This window comes from Salvelinus fontinalis, chromosome 40, assembly GCF_029448725.1.
Source record: "Salvelinus fontinalis isolate EN_2023a chromosome 40, ASM2944872v1, whole genome shotgun sequence".
NCBI classification, from domain to species: Eukaryota; Metazoa; Chordata; class Actinopteri; order Salmoniformes; family Salmonidae; genus Salvelinus; species Salvelinus fontinalis.
Genome location: NC_074704.1, coordinates 26,537,097 through 26,560,271, shown reverse-complemented (window position 1 = coordinate 26,560,271; position 23,175 = coordinate 26,537,097). Strand labels below are relative to the sequence as shown.

The 23,175-nt window shown below is 42.4% G+C and overlaps 1 long non-coding RNA gene and 1 pseudogene across 1 annotated transcript; both read right to left on the bottom strand.

Annotated features, from left to right (window-relative positions):
- Positions 1 to 1,851: 1,851 nt before the first annotated feature.
- Positions 1,852 to 6,045, bottom strand: LOC129839024 (uncharacterized). The gene is made up of 3 exons (XR_008756968.1): positions 5,907 to 6,045; positions 5,724 to 5,795; positions 1,852 to 2,179 (listed from the first exon to the last, which is right to left on the bottom strand). It is a non-coding gene; the product is annotated as an uncharacterized LOC129839024 (long non-coding RNA).
- A 7,417-nt stretch (positions 6,046 to 13,462) lies between these two features.
- Positions 13,463 to 21,515, bottom strand: LOC129838982 (zinc finger protein 883-like; annotated as a pseudogene).
- Positions 21,516 to 23,175: the final 1,660 nt, after the last annotated feature.

Below are 23,175 nucleotides of genomic sequence, written 5' to 3'. Positions count from 1 at the left end.
GTTGTGACATGAGTATAAAATTGTACTTCTGGTTGTTTTTAGGGACTCCTGAAACAACCAGAAAACCAGGCGGTCGTTTTGTGAAACAGTGGATGTATAGAATCTAACTAGCAAGAATGTTCTTGCTTATTGTGCAGTGGATGATTAAAATACCTGTATGCCTATGGATGTGTAGCTAGATATCTAGCCGATCTGTGTATGGACCCAAACGTTTGGTATACATATTAGTTCAGAACCTAGCTATGAACCTCAGCTATCATAGCCAGTTGTATCAACTTCAAAACAGCCTGAATGAAATTAAAACATCTCTAGGATAGGGGGCAGCATTTTCACGTTTGGATGAAAAGCATACCCAAATTCAACTGCCAGCTACTCATCCCCAGAAGATAAGATATGCATATTATTAGTAGATTTGGATAGAAAACACTCGGAAGTTTCTAAAACTGTTTGAATCATGTCTGTGAGTATAACATAACTTATATAGCAGGCGAAACCCCGAGGACAAACCATTCAGATTTTCTTTTTTGAGGTCAAACTCTTTTTAATGGGGTTTCATTGGGAATCCAGATTTCCAATTGACCTTCTTGCAGTTCCTACCGCTTCCACTGGATGTCAACAGTCTTTAGAAATTGGTTGAGGTTTTTTCCTTTGTGTAATGAAGAAGTACGGCCATCCAGAACGAGGGTAACTTGAAGTGTACTGTTAGATAGAGGCACGTGACCAGAAAGCTAGCTACAGTTTGTTTTAATCCTGTATTGAACACAAATCATCCCGTCTTCAATTTTATCGATTATTTACGTTAAAAAATACCTAAAGTTGTATTACAAAAGTAGTTTGAAATGTTTTGGCAAAGTTTACAGGTAACTTTTGAGATATTTTGTAGTCACGTTGCAGAAGTTGGAACCAGTGTTTTTCTGGATCAAACGCGCCAAATAAATGGACATTTTGGATATATATCGACGGAATTCATCGAACAAAAGGACCATTTGTGATGTTTATAGGACATATTGGAGTGCCAACAACAGAAGCTCGTCAAAGGTAAGGCATGAATTATATTTTTATTTCTGTGTTTCGTGTCGCGCCCGCAGGGTTGAAATATGCTTCTCTCTCTTTGTTTACTATGGTGCTATCCTCAGATAATAGCATTGTTTGCTTTTGCCCGAAAAGCCCATTTGAAATCTGACATGTTGGCTGGATTCACAAGTGTAGCGTTAATTTGGTGTATTGCATGTGTGATTTCATGAAAGTTAGATTTTTTTAGTAATTTATTTGAATTTGTCTCTCTGCATTTTTAGCATCCCACATATCCCAGAGAAGTTAATGAAGCCTATGGATTGAGTAGAATATATTATCATGTTGTGCCAAGGATGCAAGTCGTATACACATGTATTTACTACCATGCATGAGATCCCCACATTGTAGCCTGTACATTTAATATATTCACTGATCATGTACTCTACCTTGGCAAATAAAGGTGCAGTTTAGGTATGAATGTCTTTGAGATTATTTTTCAGTCATATCCAATACCAGGAGTATCAAATTCCAGTCTTTGAATGACTGTGTCTGCATGTATGTATTAGAATTATACACTTCAACAGTGTTTACCAATCTTGGTCCTGAGACATCAATGGTTACACATTGTAACTAATAGACTAGAAACAGGATTTAACTAGTTAATTCATATATACAGAAATATAATGTTAAAAAACAGAACACTACACTCCCTATGCATCATGTAAATACTCTAACACCGGTTCATCTCAATATCTAATGCCCTTCATCTGCATTGATCTGATAAACACAGGATAGGTGTAGTATTTCATCAAATTACACTTAATTTCAACCAATAGAGAATGTGAAACGCTTTATTGAAAAGCTCATTATTCAAGTGTGATAAATACAAGTTTCAATCTGTACTTCAATGCATATCTGTTGTGCATTATAAAAACAGAGGAAGAAAGAGGTGGCGGGAGAGGTGTAAAAGACAGAAAGGGAAAGAGGTAAGCACGTAGGAGCAGGGAAGGCAACACATGATTAATGAATCACAGTGCTACATAAATATTCTCTCAGTTCATCACAATTACATAAGTGTCTCACGCCGGCCCAAAGGTTATCTTAAAAGAGGGTGAGGTGGTGATGATGGGACTAGCGGTTGGCATCCTCTCACATCAAAACATATCTGCAGACGAGAGACAGATGGAGAGAGAGAGCATGTTTAAGCCTTGTGGTTTTATTTTTTATTCTGACATTGTTAGTCATCAATCAGGATGTAACGGCGGTCCTCCTCCTCTTCGACCGAAAAGGAGGAGTATTGAGGGAACCAAGGCGCAGCGAAGTTTGAACACATATTTATTTAACAAAGACACGAACTTGTATAAACTAACAAAACGGTGAAGACAGACCTATACGACGAACTTACATAAAACACGAAGAACGCACGAATAGGACAATTAGACTACACAAACCGAACAAACTGTAACAGTCCCGTATGGTGCAAACAATTACACAGACACGGAAGACAATCACCCACAACGAACACTGTGACAACGCCTACCTAAATATGACTCTTAATTAGAGGAACGCCAAACACCTGCCTCTAATTAAGAGCCATACCAGGCAACCCAAAACCAACACAGAAACAGAAAACATAGAATGCCCACCCAACCTCACGTCCTGACCAACTAACACACATAACAAACTAACATAAATAGGTCAGGAACGTGACATAACCCCCCCCCATAAGGTGCGAACTCCGGGCGCACCAGCACAAAGTCTAGGGGAGGGTCTGGGTGGGCATCTAACCACGGTGGTGGCTCAGGCTCCGGGCGAGGTCCCCACCCCACCATAATCCATCCTAGCCTCCATCTCCCCCTAAGAATGTCCACCCTCCTTTTACCCCCACAAAATCTTCTTAGTAACATCACTGATAGGGACAGCACCGGGACAGAGAGATAGATCAAGACAGAGGGATAGATAAGAATATAGAGGTAGATCAAGATAGAGAGGGAGATAATGATAGAGGGGCAACTCCGGACTGAAAGGCAGCTCCGGACAGAGAGACAGCTCTGGACTGATGGGCAGTTCTGGGTATATAGCCGTTTCAGGCTGAAGGGCAGCTCATGGCTGACTGACGAATCTGGACGCTCATGGCAGGCTGACGGCTCTCGACGCTCATGGCAGGCTGACGGCTCTCGACGCTCATGGCTGGCTGACGGCTCTCGACGCTCATGGCTGGCTGACGGCTCTCGACGCTCATGGCTGGCTGACGGCTCTCGACGCTCATGGCAGGCTGACGGCTCTCGACGCTCATGGCTGGCTGACGGCTCTCGACGCTCATGGCAGGCTGACGGCTCTCGACGCTCATGGCTCTCTGGCAGATCCTGTCTGGTTGGCGGCTCTGGCAGATCCTGTCTGGTTGGCGGCTCTGGCAGATCCTGTCTGGTTGGCGGCTCTGGCAGATCCTGTCTGGTTGGCGGCTCTGGCAGATCCTGTCTGGTTGGCGGCTCTGGCAGATCCTGTCTGGTTGGCGGCTCTGGCAGATCCTGTCTGGTTGGCGGCTCTGGCAGATCCTGTCTGGTTGGCGGCTCTGGCAGATCCTGTCTGGTTGGCGGCTCTGGCAGATCCTGTCTGGTTGGCGGCTCTGGCAGATCCTGTCTGACGGGTGGCTCTAGCGGCTCCTGTCTGACGGGCGGCTCTAGCGGCTCCTGTCTGGCGGGCGGCTCTAGCGGCTCCTGTCTGGCGGACGGCTCTGTAGGCTCATGGCAGACGGGCGGCTTTGCAGGCTCATGGCAGACGGGCGGCTTTGCAGGCTCATTGCAGACGGATGGCTCAGACGGCGCTGGGGAGACGGATGGCTCAGATGGCGCTGGGGAGACAGATGGCTCAGATGGCGCTGGGGAGACGGATGGCTCAGATGGCGCTGGTGAGACGGATGGCTCTGGCCGGATAAGGCGCACTGTAGACCTGGTGCGTGGTGCCGGAACTGGAGGCACCAGGCTAAGGACACGCACCTTCATACTAGTGCGGGGAGCAGGGACAGGGCACACTGTACTCTCAAAGACCACTCTATACCTGGTGCGTGGTACCGGCACTGGTGACACCGGGCTGAGGACAAGCACATCAGGATTAGTAGGGGGAGAAGAAACAGTGTGTACAGGGCTCTGGAGACGCACAGGAGGCTTAGTGCGTGGTGCCGGAACTGGAGGCACCGAACTGGATACACTCACTACAGGGAGAGTGCGTGGAGGAGGAACAGGGCTCAGGAGACGCACTGGTAGCCTAGTGCGTAGTGTAGGCACTGTAGGTACTAGGCTGGGGCGGGGAGGTGGCGCCGGAAATACCGGACCGTGGAGGCGTACTGGCTCTCTTGAGCATTGAGCCTGCCCAACCTTACCTGGTTGAATGCTCCCAGTCGCCCGACCAGTGCGGGGAGGTGGAATAACCCGCACTGGGCTATGCACTCGTACAGGAGACACCGTGCGCTCTACTGCGTAACACGGCGCCTGCCCGTACTCCCGCTCTCCACGGTAAGCCTGGGAAGTGGGCGCAGGTCTCCTACCTGCCCTTGGCCCACTACCTCTTAGCCCCCCCAAGAAATTTTTGGGTGTTACTCACGGGCTTTTTGGGCTTCCGTGCCAGACGCGTTCCCTCATAACTCCGGTTCCTCTCTCCGGTAGCCTCTGCTCTCCTCAGTGCCTCCAGCTGTTCCCATGGGAGGCGATCCCTACCAGCCAGGATCTCCTCCCATGTGTAGCAACCTTTCCCGTCCAATATATCGTCCCAAGTCCATTCCTCCTTCTTTTCCTGTCCCTTACTCCATTTACTCCGCTGCTTGGCTCTGGATTGGTAGGTGATTCTGTAACGGTGGTCCTCCTCCTCTTCGACCGAAAAGGAGGAGTATTGAGGGAACCAAGGCGCAGCGAAGTTTGAACACATATTTATTTAACAAAGACACGAACTTGTATAAACTAACAAAACAACAAAACGGTGAAGACAGACCTATACGACGAACTTACATAAAACAAGAAGAACGCACGAATAGGACAATTAGACTACACAAACCGAACAAACCGTAACAGTCCCGTATGGTACAAACAATTACACAGACACGGAAGACAATCACCCACAACGAACACTGTGACAACGCCTACCTAAATATGACTCTTAATTAGAGGAACGCCAAACACCTGCCTCTAATTAAGAGCCATACCAGGCAACCCAAAACTAACACAGAAACAGAAAACATAGAATGCCCACCCAACCTCACGTCATGACCAACTAACACACATAACAAACTAACATAAATAGGTCAGGAACGTGACACAGGTGGTGAAATGCAAAACTGACCTTGGATCATTAACTCTGGGACTACTGCATCTCTGTCTGTATTTCAATGTAAAGCATCTCTTTATTAATACTTCCTGTATAATATAAACTGACCTTGGATCATTAACTCTGGCACTACTGCATCTATCTGTATTTCAATGTAAAGCATCTCTTTAATAATACTTCCTGTATAATATAAACTGACCTGGGATCATTAACTCTGAGACTACTGCATCTCTATCTGTATTTCAATGTAAAGCATCTCTTTATTAATACTTCCTGTATAATATAAACTGACCTTGGATCATTAACTCTGGGACTACTACATCTATCTGTATTTCAATGTAAAGCATCTCTTTAATAATACTCCCATTTGACCTGACCAAGTGACCCCTCACCTCTGATCATGATGTGCCCTCTATGTAGCCAGTTCAGATCCAGGAGGGGTTCACCGACACAGCTGATATAACCTAGAGGATTTAGGGAAAAGAGGAGGGATGAAGTGAAGGAGAAAGAATGTTATTGAGAAAATAAGGTAGTTAAAGTGACAGTGTTCAACAGGAATCTGTTTGTGGCCTCACCTGGTGTCCACACCACACTAAGTGGCTGCAGAGTACTTTATGCTGAAAAACATGAACGGACCCATGAGGACAAACAATATAGCGTTGTTATAGAAATAATGAAGTGTCTTACTATTCTCAATGGTTGGCCCTCTTGCCTATTCTTTGAAGGTGGAAGGAGCCACAGTTATACACCTGAGCCTGCTTACTGCACAACACAATCCATCAAGCAGATACATGAGTGTGTACATGAGTGGCCCACTACCTGAGTGTGTAGGTGTGCGTTATAGGGTGACTAATTGTTCCACATTTTTTCAATATGGGGGATTTAAAACAGCCTGTTTTGTTTTTGCACAGACCTTACCTAAACAGCACCCTCACCTGAGAAGTAGAAACCAAAGGGAGAGAAATTGAATTGAATAACTGCAGTTGACATAGCTAAGTAAATGGAAGAATACTCTTATTGCAATGTGAATGGGCTCTTATTAAAAGAGCCTTTGGTTGTGCATAGTGTAGTCTATGGTGTTGCCAGGGAACAGCACCCTCTTTGAAGAAGTAGGAGGTGAAGATCTCCTGTACACGGATTGTCTCTTGCTGCGTTGTTGGACCCCATCCTTGAAACATCCTGCAGAGCAGCAGACTCCTCCTCTGGGACACGGCGGCGAGCTGCAGATCCCCTCCTGGTCCTCAAGTCCATCCTCATGAAGTTACGCAGGACACAGGTAGCCTTCACACACCTGAATTTCTCCAGGAGGCAGTCCCAGATGACCCTGGTCACCCAACCTTGCAGTGCCCTACACGTTAACTGTAGACAATCGTTTTGAAGGAATCTCAAGTTACAAGGTATCTGTAGGAATATGGAAGACAATGTAATTATTAGACTTTTACATCACCAGGTCATTGTGGATTACTAAAGTATAATATCCCTGATAACAAATCATGATAACATTGGATTGATAGATGCATGGGCACACATATGTACATGTGTAGCATGTGACAATACCAGGATCATATCAAGGATAGCATCACAAATGAATACATAAATACCACTTCAAGCTTGATGATGAGTTGATCATTTGAATCAGCTGTGTAGTGCTGAGGCAAAAACAACTATGGTCCTCTATTTGAGTCCCCAGGACTGAGAACCACTGCTCTTCATTGGGACCTATTCATATGTAGACTGGCTTTCATAGCGCTCTTTATCTGAGGACAGAAAACCTCATAAGAAACAGACTTCATTACATTCAAATTACACCACACTGAATATTATGTTACTATTATCTCCATCTTCACTTCTAGGGACTGGAACTACACAAAAGTACCTGCCCTATCCAGAATAGCCTCCTCTCTCACTGACAGTTGGGGCTGCTATCCTTTCACCCTCCTCCATGGCTGTTAGCTAGCTACCTACAAATTCATTTGGAGTTTGTTTTTTACAGTGATAAATACATCAAGATAGCTAGCTAATATGAAGTTAGGTAGCTGATGATATTTAATTCACTTAGCTAGCTATCTATACAGAATGTGAAGTTGGCAGCTCATTTGAGTTAGCCTGCACTGTAATTGGCTAATAATACATTGTTTTTTTTAAAACATTTTTTTCATTTTCAGTCTATTTACTTACTGACTTGAATAGGTTCTCCCAGCCATGTGGACAATTGGAAACAGGGCAGCAAAGTTTGTCACCAGAGCGTTTTCGAGGATATTAATATTGAACTATGTACCCATTAAATAACCAGACCTTCATACAAACTTGCTCTGCTGAATTCTTGACTGAGTCACAATGGGCGGCCTAAGCCGCATCTAGTCCATCTGCTGACTGGACGCAGTTGAGTAAAATGTATATTTTATTTTCAGACAACAAGTTAAAGTGTAGGAAGCATGAGTTTTTACTCACCAGTGTAACAACACAGTGTGGCTAAAGACTTAGTAACTTAGTTGTAGCCACGATTTGGTTACCTATAAGTACAAACATTTCTGTTTCTGTTGTAAATAAAATTTTATACATTTAAATTTTAAATGTTTTCTTTACTTAAGTATGACAATTGGGTACTTTTTCCATCACTGTATTTATATAACGATTCCTTGCGTCAAGCAGCCATTCCTCTGGGTAACCCCGCTGTCTGAAACTCTCATCCAGCCATTCCTCTGGGTAACCCCGCTGTCTGAAACACTCATCCAGCCATTCCTCTGGGTAACCCCGCTGTCTGAAACACTCATCCAGCCATTCCTCTGGGTAACCCTGCTGTCTGAAACTCTCATCCAGCCATTCCTCTGGGTAACCCCGCTGTCTGAAACACTCCTCCAGCCATTCCTCTGGGTAACCCCGCTGTCTGAAACACTCATCCAGACAGTCCTCTGGGTAACCCCTCTGTCTGAAACACTCATCCAGACATTCCTCTGGGTAACCCCGCTGTCTGAAACGCTCATCTAGACAGTCCTCTGGGTAACCCCTCTGTCTGAAACACTCATCCAGACAGTCCTCTGGGTAACCCCTCTGTCTGAAACACTCATCCAGACATTCCTCTGGGTAACCCCGCTGTCTGAAACACTCATCCAGTCATTCCTCTGGGTAACCCTGCTGTCTGAAACTCTCATCCAGCCATTCCTCTGGGTAACCCCCCTGTCTGAAACACTCATCCAGCCATTCCTCTGGGTAACCCCGCTGTCTGAAACACTCATCCAGCCATTCCTCTGGGTAACCCCGCTGTCTGAAACACTCACCCAGCCATTCCTCTGGGTAACCCCGCTGTCTGAAACGCTCATCCAGCCATTCCTCTGGGTAACCCCGCTGTCTGAAACTCTCATCCAGACATTCCTCTGGGTAACCCCGCTGTCTGAAACACTCATCCAGCCATTCCTCTGGTTAACCCCGCTGTCTGAAACACTCATCCAGCCATTCCTCTGGGTAACCCCGCTTTCTGAAACGCTCATCCAGCCATTCCTCTGGGTAACCCCGCTGTCTGAAACGCTCATCCAGACAGTCGGCTTGTTTGTCATAGTCACTCTGTGTACTACAAATCCTGTGTATGCAACTTTATTGGCTGATGGGGAGGCTCTTTTTTAGGGGTGTAGGGTGGAAGCTGTCTCCGCGTAACAGGGAATTCCTGTCCGTCGGCTTCCTGTATAGCTCTGTGCTAAAGCCACTCTTCTCCCACTAAATCAAAATGTCCAGATAACTTGTTTCATGTGCATCAAAGGTGAGGGTGAATTTCAGATGTTCACTGCTTGTATTGATGGAGTGGAATCGATGAAGTTCCTCTGCTGTGACCTGGAATAGAAGGAACACGTCATCAATGAAGCCTTTTTCAGAGCCTGATGAGGTGCTAGAATGAATTGTTAGGGCTGACAATCACATTCTTCTCTAACAACCCCACATACAGATTGGCATAATTAGATGCAATTTTTTAAACTACAATGACCATAATGCACTGCGTGTCTACTTGTCTTGCCTGTTTATTTTACACCTGCTATGTAAGAGACAGAAGAATGCACGATGGTCAATGCTATCCGGGATCCTTGGGACATCCCTACTCTAAACCCTAACCCTTACCTTAAAACTTCTTGTCAATAGGGGGAGCTGTTAGCACTATTTTTTTCTTGATGTTTCCAAATTAAACTGCCTCGTACTCAATTCTTGCTCGTACAATATGCATATTATTATTACTATTGGATAGAAAACACTCTCTAGTTTCTAAAACCGTTTGAAGTATGTCTGTAAGTGAATCAGAACTGGACTTAGAGCAATTTCCCTATGTGGAGTTGAGAATGCAGATTTTTCCAAACCTGTTCCCAAACCTGTGTATAACTTTGCCTGTCTTCTATTGGTTGAGATACACTGCATACGCCTTCCCCTGGGTGTCAGCGAACAGAGGGCCTTGAAATGGAGTCTCTACGCAGTTCAGGAAGTCTATAAATTGATTGGAATCGATGTGCCCTTCCTTTTGATTCTCTGCGCTGACACACCGAGGACCTTGGAATGTCGTTTTAGAAGCTCCCGTTTTAGCTTCTAGTTATATCCGGCTCTTTTTTTATTCGATATAGGCTTTAAAGACATCATAATGTTGTTATTTTGAACCAAATTATATCAGTTTATGTCAGTATATTGCGATTTTCAGGTATTTATTTTCTTGGCGCTGTAGGAAGTTGGGTAGCTCTCTCTCTCAAGCTAATGTTTACTGCTAATTGCAACATGGAAGACGACATAATACAACCTAGCAACGATTATTTTGGACAAAGGACACCTATCCCAAGATTCTGATGGGAGTTCATCGAAAAGTAAGAACTATTTATGCTGATAATTCGTTGCTCTGTTGAAAAAAGTAAAATGCATAAGACGCCATTTCTTGCAGTGTAGCCTTGCGTTATCGCACCCTGTATTGCGCAGTAACGTTAATTTTAAAAATGTAATTCAGCAATTGCATTAAGAACTAATTTGTCTTTCAATTGCTGTCCAACCTGTATTTTTTTAGTCAAGTTTATGAATAGTTTTCGATAAGAATAGGTGCCTTTCCAAGATGGCGCAGGACAGATTGCGTGACTATTTGGACACTATTCATATTGTATAAGTACGATTTGTGCTGCTAAATATGCACATTTTCGAACAAACTCTATATTCCTTGTGTAATATGATGTTACAGGACTGTCATCTGAAGAATTCTGAAAAGGTTAGTGAATAAATTAATATATTTTGGTGGTTTATACTTTATCGCTCTTTTTGCCTTGAATCAATGCAGTTGTGATGTTTGCTATTGTGGTAAGCTACTACACTGCTCAAAAAAATAAAGGGAACACTTAAACAACACAATGTAACTCCAAGTCAATCACACTTCTGTGAAATCAAACTGTCTACTTAGGAAGCAACACTGATTGACAATAAATTTCACATGCTGTTGTGCAAATGGAATAGACAAAAGGTGGAAATTATAGGCAATTAGCAAGACACCCCTCAAAACAGGAGTGATTCTGCAGGTGGTGACCACAGACCACTTCTCAGTTCCTATGCTTCCTGGCTAATGTTTTGGTCACTTTTGAATGCTGGCGGTGCTCTCACTCTAGTGGTAGCATGAGACGGAGTCTACAACCCACACAAGTGGCTCAGGTAGTGCAGTTCATCCAGGATGGGATGCGAGCTGTGGCAAAAAGGTTTGCTGTGTCTGTCAGCGTAGTGTCCAGAGCATGCAGGCGCTACCAGGAGACAGGCCAGTACATCAGGAGACGTGGAGGAGGCCGTAGGAGGGCAACAACCCAGCAGCAGGACCGGTACCTCCGCCTTAGTGCAAGGAGGTGCACTGCCAGAGCCCTGCAAAATGACCTCCAGCAGGCCACAAATGTGCATGTGTCAGCATATGGTCTCACAAGGGGTCTGAGGATCTCATCTCGGTACCTAATGGCAGTCAGGCTACCTCGGGCGAGCACATGGAGGGCTGCGCGGCCCAACAAAGAAATGCCACCCCACACCATGACTGACCCATCGCCAAACCAGTCATGCTGGAGGATGTTGCAGGCAGCAGAACGTTCTCCACGCGTCTCCAGACTCTGTCACGTCTGTCACATGTACTCATGTGCTCAGTGTGAACCTGCTTTCATCTGTGAAGAGCACAGGGCGCCAGTGGCGAATTTGCCAATCTTGGTGTTCTCTGGCAAATGCCAAACGTCCTGCACGGTGTTGGGCTGTAAGCACAACCCCCACCTGTGGACGCCGGGCCCTCATACCACCCTCATGGAGTCTGTTTCTGACCGTTTGAGCAGACACATGCACATTTGTGGCCTGCTGGAGGTCATTTTGCAGGGCGCTGGCAGTGCACCTCCTTGCACTAAGGCGGAGGTAGCGGTCCTGCTGCTGGGTTGTTGCCCTCCTACGGAGTGAGAGCACCGCCAGCATTCAAAAGTGACCAAAATATCAGCCAGGAAGCATAGGAACTGAGAAGTGGTCTGTGGTCACCACCTGCAGAATCACTCCTGTTTTGGGGGGTGTCTTGCTAATTGCCTATAATTTCCACCTTTTGTCTATTCCATTTGCACAACAGCATGTGAAATTTATTGTCAATCAGTGTTGCTTCCTAAGTGGACAGTTTGATTTCACAGAAGTGTGATTGACTTGGAGTTACATTGTGTTGTTTAAGTGTTCCCTTTATTTTTTTGAGCAGTGTATAACGCTATATTGTGTTTTCGCTGTAAAACACTTAGAAAATCTGAAATATTGGCTATATTCACAAGATCTGTGTCTTTCATCTGCTGTACGCTGTGTATTTTTAAGAAATGTTTTATGATGAGTAATTAGCTAATACACGATGGTCTCTGTAGTTATTCTAGTCACTTAGGGGAGAGTTGGGATGGTGGCTGCAATGGTAAACTATGATTTATACCTGAAATATGCACATCTTTCTAACAAAACATATGCTATACAATGAATATGTTATCAGACTGTCATCTGATGAGGTTGTTTCTTAGTTAGTGGCTATTTATATCTTTATTTGTCCGAATTTATGATGGAAAAAAAATGGAGTAAGAAAAGTGTTGTCTTTTGCTAACGTGGTTAGCTAATAGATTTACATATTGTGTCTTCCCTGTAAAACATTTTAAAAATCAGAAATGATGGCTTGATTACCAAGATGTGTATCTTTCATCTGGTGTCTTGGACTTGTGATTTAATGATATTTAGATACTACTATTTACTTGTGACGCTATGCTAGCCTATGCTAGTCAGCTTTTTTACTGGTGGGGGTGCTCCCGGACCCGGGTTTCTGAGGAAGTAGAGGTTAACCATTTTAAATGTCAATTTCAACGGGCTAGGGACATCCCAATGATGTATCTCTACCTGGAAATACATGATCTAAGTGATTGATAGTTGGTATTCAGCAATCATAAAGCCTTATTTACTTTAATGAACTACTAAAATAGTGATTTTGTCAGACAGCATAGACAGCAGCTCTACACTTTGACTGACTGATCCATTCATTCTTCCATCCCTCTTCAGCCTTCCTCTCCTCTGAAGACCCAGTGAGGGTGGAGCTCAGTCAGAGAGCTGTTGAGGGACTGGTTAGGAAGAACACTTCTACTGCCAGAGAGTTGAGAGGTCACACATGATTTAGATGATAAATATGTATGTCCCCTTAGCGGTTCATCACGTCAGCAAAAGGTAATATGTTCCATCATCCATGTTTATTTACATTAGTGCAAATTGTCCACAGATATTGGTGTAATTTCTCCCCCTTTTGGCTGTATGAAAGTTAATTTCCCCTCAGGCACATTCATTTGTTCTTTGATATTAGATGTAGATGCTCAATATCCATTACTTCGAGTGTTTTATATAATATGATTAAATGTGTTTCTTTCTGTGTTGCAGGGGCAGTCAAGAAATGGAACGGCAAGGCCACAGAACATGACATAAGCAGAGCTGTGGGAGACTACCTCAAGCCCCTGGTAGAGCGGGGGGGGGGGGGGGGGGGGGGGGGGGGGGGGGTTTACCACTCCTTCAGCAGGCTGGAAAAGTGGGATTGATCTGTTTTTCATACTAAGATGGACCAAGAGTCTGTTGATTGGTCGGTCATTGGGTTAATTTGTTTTACAATATGTTGAAATCAAATGAGGCTTTATTTATACAGCACATTTTAGACATGGATGCAACACAATGGCTTCACATTAAAAAACCATGAAAATAAACAGAATATTTATTAGTATATTTAGTACACAACATAAGAGGATAAAAAACAGAAAGACTAATGAGCATTCTAAGGAAATTCTATTGATTCAAATATTAATTGGACGCAATATCTAACCCAAAATATAAGCAGTTTTTTTTAGGAGGGGCACTGAAAGTTGACTAGTAACAACAACTGGGACATAAGACACCCACCATAAGACCCACTAAATCTGCCCAAGTAGCAAACAAAAGAAAAACCTACACCAAACTTACAGACAGGAAGCAAACCAAAAAGGTGGAGCAACTAAAGGTGTTGACTCTCCACATCTATCAAGACAACTGGAGCACTGGGCCAGACACTCTTAAATAGAACCTGGACCAGCTCAGGTGAAACACCTTCCCACTAATGAGATGGACAAGCCAGCACAGGTGTTACACATACTGACTAACGGGGTGACACCAATCGGTGTGCCAAAGACACATTTCAGTTGAACAACTGACTAGAAAACAACTTCCATTTCACATAATCAACTACAATGCTTCACCTTCTACAATATAAACATGGTGTCTACTGGCTGTCAACAATTAAAACAAGAAAAAAACATGTATTTCTAAATAATAATATACAATGGTATAATTTTTTCTCCTTTTTCTTTCTATAGAATCCTAAAACTCACTAGCTTCTAGGACTCTCGTCCACTTGGAATGAGCGCAAACAAAACTCAAATCAAATTGTATTAGTCACATTCGCTGAATAGATGTGTAGACCTAACAGTGAAATGCTTACTGACGAGCCCAACCGACAGTGCAGGTGAAAAAAAAATACAGATAAGAATAAGAGATAAAACTCATCTCCAAACGGAAAAACGTGTCAAAATAAATTGTGATCCATGGTAACACACTGGTTAAATGCACAACACAAATATTTTGACTGCCCATCCTTGAAACAATCAGCTACCAAGTTGTCGTTACCACATGCTCTAGTACATTTGGGTTGGCACATCTGAGAATGAATCCTGATATTCTAAAAGCAGGGCAACAATGTCAATATAATTGTACCCAAAAATAGTCAGTTGGTTACAATATGATTACTAAATGTTACATGAAATGTAAATATTAAATATTTGGTTGCATAGTCTTATTTTCAATTACATTTTGCTAGGTGGGATAGCCCAATGTTAAAACACAGTTTGTACACAGTTTAATCAATAACCAATATGCAGAAACAGTTTGTGATATATTAAAACCTAAACATAAAATGGGCTGTATACACAAACATCTGCCACAATAATCACATTACTTGCATTTTTTAAAACAAGCACCCTATAAACTGCACGAGCACCAGAAACGCTGTTGTTTTGACAAGCGGCAATAAATCACTGATATCGATTAGGGGGGTAATCAGGTTGTACGTGCTGTTGAAACTAACACAACTAAACAAAACACATGGAAATGGGAGATATATTTTACCTCACTGGTTAGAGGACAACCTGCAGAAGACAGTCAGCTACATTTTGGAGTGATGCATTTCAATTTAAGGGTCGCTAAACAAAGGAACACAACACTTATTTGTCATAACTCATCGGTAAAATCATTTGTGCGAGAGGAGGGAGATGAGGTTGCACGTCCTGTTAAAACTAACAGCTCAAAAACCACACGGAATCTGGGAATAATGTGTACATCACTGGTTAGAGGACAATTTGTAGAAAACAGCTCGCTACATTTCGAAGTGTTTCATTTTGATTCAAGTGGGTCACCAATGTGGTAAGTGTAACACAACTCTTTTTGTTAGTCACTTTTTGTTAAATCTCATAAATAGTACTCTTTCAATTCAGAGCCTGGATTTTTCCGTGAGCATCCATATCATGCTGAAATCAATAGAACAGGGGCAAACGTTCAGAGTTCTACATTGTGACATTATTAAAATACTCCTACTACAATGTTAAAACATTCTACATTTTGACATCATTAAAATACTCTTCCTACAATGTCAAAACATTCTACATTGTGACATTAATTCACTGATATCATGAAACAACTCCTTCATGTATGTCTTTTCTGATATTTGATCAGAGATCTTTTATCAGATTATCTCTGGTCACAGCTATGAGATTTCTCTCCTGTGTGTGTTCTCTGGTGCACTGTCAGATCGCTAGATTGACCAAAACTCTTCCCACATTGACCACAGCTATACGATTTCTCTCCTGTGTGTGTTCTCTGGTGCAATGTCAAATGGCCAGATCGAACAAAACTCTTCCCACATTGATCACAGCTATAAGTTTTCTGTCCTTCATGTATGTATTTTCTGATGTTTGATCAGAGGTATTTTATCAGATTATCTCTGGTCACACTGATCACAGCTGAGATTTCTCTCCTGTATGTGTTATTTGGTTTGTAGTCCGCTTGCTAGACTTAGTAAAACTCTTCCCACATTGAGCACAGCTATAAGATTTCTCTCCTGTGTGTGTTTTCTCTGGTGTGATATCAGTCTGGTTGACTGAGTAAAACTCTTCCCACATTGATTACAGCTAAAAGGCTTCTCTCCTGTGTGTGTTTTCTGGTGTCTAGTCAGACAGCTAGACTCAGTAAAGCTTTTCCCACATTGAGCACAGCTATAAGATTTCTCTCCTGTGTGTATTCTACGGTGTGATGTCAGTCTGGTTGAACGAGTAAAACTCTTCCCACATTGAGCACAGCTATAAGGTTTCTCTCCTGTGTGTGTTCTACGGTGTGAACTCAGGCTGGTTGACTGAGTAAACCTCTTCCCACATTGATTACAGCTAAAAGGCTTCTCTCCTGTGTGTGTTCTCTGGTGTCTAGTCAGACAGCTAGACTCAGTAAAGCTCTTCCCACATTGAGCACAGCTATAAGATTTCTCTCCTGTGTGTGTTCTCCGGTGTTTAGTCAGACTGTTAGATGTAACAAATCTCTTCCCACATTCATCACAGCTATAAGATTTCTCTCCTGTGTGTGTTCTACGGTGTGATGTCAGGCTGGATGAACGAGTAAAACTCTTCCCACATTGAGCACAGCTATAAGGTTTCTCTCCTGTGTGTGTTCTACGATGTGATTTCAGGCTGGTTGACTGAGTAAACCTCTTCCCACATTGATTACAGCTAAAAGGCTTCTCTCCTGTGTGTGTTCTCTGGTGTCTAGTCAGACAGCTAGACTCAGTAAAGCTCTTCCCACATTGAGCACAGCTATAAGATTTCTCTCCTGTGTGTGTTCTCCGGTGTTTAGTCAGACTGTTAGATGTAACAAATCTCTTCCCACATTCATCACAGCTATAAGGTTTCTCTCCTGTGTGTGTTCTATGGTGTGATGTCAGGCTGGATGAACGAGTAAACCTCTTCCCACATTGATTACAGCTAAAAGGCTTCTCTCCTGTGTGTGTTCTCTGGTGTCTAGTCAGACAGCTAGACTTAGTAAAACTCTTCCCACATTGAGCACAGCTATAAGATTTCTCTCCTGTGTGTGTTCTACGGTGTGATGTCAGTCTGGTTGAACGAGTAAAACTCTTCCCACATTGAGCACAGCTATAAGATTTCTCTCCTGTGTGTGTTCTCCGGTGTTTAGTCAGACTGCTAGATGTAACATAACTCTTCCCACATTCATCACAGCTATAAGGTTTCTCTCCTGTGTGTGTTCTCTGGTGTGATATCAGGCTGGCTGATTGAGTAAAACTCTTTCCACATTGAGTACAGCTAAAAGATTTCTCTCCTGTGTGGATTCTCTGATGAATTTTAATGCCCGTTGATGAGGTGAATCTCTTCCCACAGTCAGAGCAGCAGTGAGTTCTCTTCCCTGTGGGTCTCTGCTGGTATTTCTTGAGGTGTTCTAATGTGGAGAGACTCTTCTCTGCCTTGTCAGCATCATGAGGTTGTTGAGGCTCCCTAGAGGATCCACGACAGTCACATCTCTCTCCTGCGTGAATAACAAAGTCAGACAGATGGTTAAAGGCCCACAAAATGAGCAAGAATAGTCATATTTTGTCTTGTTTTCACATTAGTAGTAACATCGATGATTGAGTTATTCAAGTTATTAAGGTTAATTATTAATTCAGGTTAAATATTAATGAGGGTTTGTACACTAAGTGTTTGCCAAATTGGCACAAAACTTCCCCTAACAACAACATAGACCTACTGTAGGACCCCTAACTTCATCTAACATAGACCTAGTATAGGACCCATAACTTCACCCAACAACATAGATCTACTGTGGGACCCCTAACAACAACATAGACCTACTGTAGGACCCATAACAACAACAACAAATTAGACCTACTGTAGGACCCCTAACTTAACCTAACAACATAGACCTACTACGCATATAGAAGTAGGACTAGTCTACCTGGCCCGAGCCCAAATGTAGGCCTATAAATGTGCCAATTTGGGGATGTCATAGTATTTCTGATTGTCTTAACACACCACCACCAATGAGCTGAGGAGCTTCTCAAAGCAAATTTCTCTTCACCTCAAACAGCAAGTAAACAAAGTCTAATCAAAATCAATTGCAAATGAGAATAGTTCCTCAAAGTATTTGAAAGACATTTCCAGCTCCCGCCCTTTCGATAACCACCCGGCACAAAAGGGAAAAACGTAATGCGCTGATCCAGTGGAAATGTCGTAAAATACCTGATTACTTCTTATCCCTTTCACAAATAGCCGACAACTGTGTCTGTCTCGAACTCACTGGCGCGAGAAACCGAGAACCCAGAATTATTTTAAACAATGTTTCAAGTTCGTTGTAGACAGGCCATGTGATTTACAGGATATTTATTTTCAATGTTTTTATTTGATGGCTTTATGTAGGCAATTTTTTACATAGTTGGCAATGGCAATAAAAGTTACTTTTAGATTTGTATAATTTTCATTTAGATTTAGATAGAATGTAGATTAATCACAGACAATGATTTTGGAATACTATTATCAATGAAATTAAACTGCTCCAGTAAAATGTGAATATGAGAATCATAACTGGCACCAGATCAGTAGAAATGGTAAGATAACTTCGCACTCCAAATGTAGGTTGCTGACTGCTTGTGTAGCCGATTACCAGCAATGTCAGAATTTACGAAGGCCAGCAGAAGGAGGTGGTTTGGGAAGAGTTTCTTCTCAACTGGTTAGGCTATATTGATGTAATGGCATGAAAATGATTTGGCTGAATATTATACAATGAATTATCAACAGCTCTAACAATTTGAACCCCACAGGAAATCTACATTGGCAATTCTAGAATATACTATATAGTCTAAAATCCTGGTTAAACTATCATTATGACATCATGGATGAATTCTAGAATATACACTGCTCAAAAAAATAAAGGGAACACTTAAACTACACAATGTAACTCCAAGTCAATCACACTTCTGTGAAATCAAACTGTCCAATTAGGAAGCAACACTGATTGACAATAAATTTCACATGCTGTTGTGCAAATGGAATAGACAAAAGGTGGAAATTATAGGCAATTAGCAAGACACCCCCAAAAAAGGAGTGATTCTGCAGGTGGTGACCACAGACAACTTCTCAGTTCCTATGCTTCCTGGCTGATGTTTTGGTCACTTTTGAATGCTGGCGGTGCTCTCACTCTAGTGGTAGCATGAGACGGAGTCTACAACCCACACAAGTGGCTCAGGTAGTGCAGCTCATCCAGGATGGCACATCAATGCGAGCTGTGGCAAAAAGGTTTGCTGTGTCTGTCAGCGTAGTGTCCAGAGCATGGAGGCGCTACCAGGAGACAGGCCAGTACATCAGGAGACGTGGAGGAGGCCGTAGGAGGGCAACAACCCAGCAGCAGGACCGCTACCTCCGCCTTTGTGCAAGGAGGAAGACTGCCAGAGCCCTGCAAAATGACCTCCAGCAGGCCACAAATGTGCACAAATGGAGTTACATTGTGTTGTTTAAGTGTTCCCTTTATTATTTTGAGCAGTGTACTATATAGCCTAGAAACCTGGTTGAACTATAATTATGACATCATGGATGAATTCTAGAATATACTATATATCCTAGAAACCTGGTTATACTATCATTATGAAATCATGGATGAATTCTAGAATATACTATATAGCCTAGAAACCTGGTTAAACTATCATTATGACATCATGGATGAATTCTAGAATATACTATATAGCCTCGAAATCTGGTTAAACTATAATTTTGACCTCATGGATGGCCAGTCCTTGTATTCATAGTGTAGTGAATTCAGGGGTTTACCCTGAGCTGAACTCAAACCTGGGTCCAGCGACTGTCAAGTCAACACCTTATAACTGTTACACCAAGATGTCTGAACTTCTTGACGAGGTCACTAGGTGTTGGATTACGGTTGATACAATAGCTTTCTCTATGAATTTGGGAGTGGTTACATTTCTCCAGCCCCCATCCCTCAGCTGTTTACCAAACCAAGTCTATGGGCAGCCATTTTGTTGCTGTTTAAATACTAGGTGTCCCCTTTAAAAAAGCCACACAACAATCAATCAACCAATAACAAAGCTTTAAGTCCACGACTGTTTTGCTAATAAGACAATGGATGGTGCTGGAGAAATGTAACTACTTTCAAATTCATAGACAGACATATGGATACAAGGACTGACCATCCATGATATCAACATTATAGTTGTAACTATGTTTTGAGGCTATACAGTGTTGATTTACATTGTTTCTAAACATTGGAGTAAAAAAGCTTATTTGGGGTTCTGATGGGGTACAACAGTTGAACTAAGCTCATGAGGCACGTGTTATGTTCTTCAAGAATCAATGGCTATAAATAAATAATAATAAAATCAAAATATGGATGTAGTAATTGCAGATTTCGCCTTTAACACCACACATCCTTCCAGTTCTCTGCTGCCAGTGACTGGAACAAATTTCAAAAATCGCTGAAGCTGGAGACTTATTTCCCTCACCACCTCTAAACATCAGCTATCTGAGCAGCTAACCGATCGCTGCAGCTGTACATAGTCCATCTGTAAATAGCCCACCCACGCTACCTACCTCATCCCCAAACTGTTTTTATTTATTTTTCTGCTCTTTTGCACAACAGTATCTCTACTTGCACATCATCATCTGCTCATTTATCACTCAAGTGTTAATCTGCTAAATTGTAATTCTTTGTTACTATGGCCTATTTATTGCCTACCTCCTCATGCCTTTTGCACACACTATATATATACACTTTCTTTTTTTCTACTGTGTCATTGACTTGTTTATTGTGTTATTGGCTTTTTATTGTTTATTCCATGTGTAACTCTGTGTTGTTGTCTGTGTCACACATCTTGGCCAGGTCGCAGTTGTAAATGAGATCTTGTTCTCAACTAGCCTACCTGGTTAAATAAATAAAGGTGACATAAAAAAAATAAAACATCAGTTCAACAACTGCAGAGTTTGTGCCTCTGTTTTTAAGGCAGTACTTACTTGTGTTAACCAGGGCCCGTTCATCGTTAGAACCATTGGATGCCTTAAGATGCGTTTGGGAAACCGAGCCCAGAAATCCAGTTTCCTCCTCCTCCTTTTTCGATGTGACAGTCATCTCCCCATCCTCTTCCTCGTCTTTTACTGTAACATCCTCTTTCAATCTGAACGCGTCTTCTTTCACTGTAACGTCTTTATCTTCTTTTTTCACTGTAACAACCTCACCCTCTACTTCTTGTTTTACTGTGATACCCTCCTCTTCCTTCTCCTCTTTGACGAGAGCTTCTTTCTCCGTCCAGCAGACCTCCTCTTCATTAACAAGAGAGTAGCTTAGTGACCTCATGGTTGGAGATGTTAGCTAGCTAGGCTAATGCTAACTTAACCAGCCCCTTTAGATGACTAATAAAAACAAAACCGTAAATATGAAATTAAAAGGGATAACTAACTAGACGACAGAAGTGGGTTTAAAATACAGTGGCTAATATACACTTAAGCGTCTAAAAAGCTTTATTGGTTCGTCTATTTTGTCTAGCAAGCTACCGAGGTGGCTGAATAACTGTTGCTGCCGTTGAAAGAAGCGACCCGTCCACTAGATTATACGTCACACTAGCAGCATTGCCTTAAAGTCGCAGACCGCCATTTGCTGACTGGAGTGGGCAACGCAGTTGAGTAAAATGTAAATTTAATTTTCAGACAAAAAGTTAAAGGGTAGGAATCAGGGACGTAGCTAGTCCTAAAATATTAATTAGCCCCCCCTGAATAAATCATTGTCAGTCAACATATTTTTTATGTGATTTCTTATTTTCGTCAACCGTTCCATCGCATCTTAAACTTCTTAACGTGCCGGCATTAGGGCGGGGGGGCTGCTGCTGCGCTAGTGACTGTTAGACTTTCTTCAGCAAAGATGGCGGACAGAAATACTAGGAGAGGGGTACACCTACACAGAACTGAACTGGATCAAAGATGGCGGACAGAAATACCAGGAGAGAGTGGTACATCTACACAGAACTGAACTGGATCAAATATGGCGGACAGAAATACTAGAAGAGAGGGGTAACCCCTACACAGAACTGAACTGGATCAAAGATGGCGGACAGAAATACTTGGAGAGAGTGGTACACCTACACAGAACTGAACTGGATCAAAGATGGCGGACAGAAATGCTAGGATGGAAGCAAATGTAAGGGATTATAACGTCATAACGAATCGTGCAAAAACATGTACAGTTGACAGGAATGTTAGTTAATGTAGAAACAAACGATTTTTATCATAAAGTTAATTTACAAAAATCGTGATTTAGCCAGCTAGCTGACTAGCTAACATCAGCTAGCTGGCTAGCTTTATGTCTGTTGTGACATGAGTATAAAATTGTACTTCTGGTTGTTTTTAGGGACTCCTGAAACAACCAGAAAACCAGGCGGTCGTTTTGTGAAACAGTGGATGTATAGAATCTAACTAGCAAGAATGTTCTTGCTTATTGTGCAGTGGATGATTAAAATACCTGTATGCCTATGGATGTGTAGCTAGATATCTAGCCGATCTGTGTATGGACCCAAACGTTTGGTATACATATTAGTTCAGAACCTAGCTATGAACCTCAGCTATCATAGCCAGTTGTATCAACTTCAAAACAGCCTGAATGAAATTAAAACATCTCTAGGATAGGGGGCAGCATTTTCACGTTTGGATGAAAAGCATACCCAAATTCAACTGCCAGCTACTCATCCCCAGAAGATAAGATATGCATATTATTAGTAGATTTGGATAGAAAACACTCGGAAGTTTCTAAAACTGTTTGAATCATGTCTGTGAGTATAACATAACTTATATAGCAGGCGAAACCCCGAGGACAAACCATTCAGATTTTCTTTTTTGAGGTCAAACTCTTTTTAATGGGGTTTCATTGGGAATCCAGATTTCCAATTGACCTTCTTGCAGTTCCTACCGCTTCCACTGGATGTCAACAGTCTTTAGAAATTGGTTGAGGTTTTTTCCTTTGTGTAATGAAGAAGTACGGCCATCCAGAACGAGGGTAACTTGAAGTGTACTGTTAGATAGAGGCACGTGACCAGAAAGCTAGCTACAGTTTGTTTTAATCCTGTATTGAACACAAATCATCCCGTCTTCAATTTTATCGATTATTTACGTTAAAAAATACCTAAAGTTGTATTACAAAAGTAGTTTGAAATGTTTTGGCAAAGTTTACAGGTAACTTTTGAGATATTTTGTAGTCACG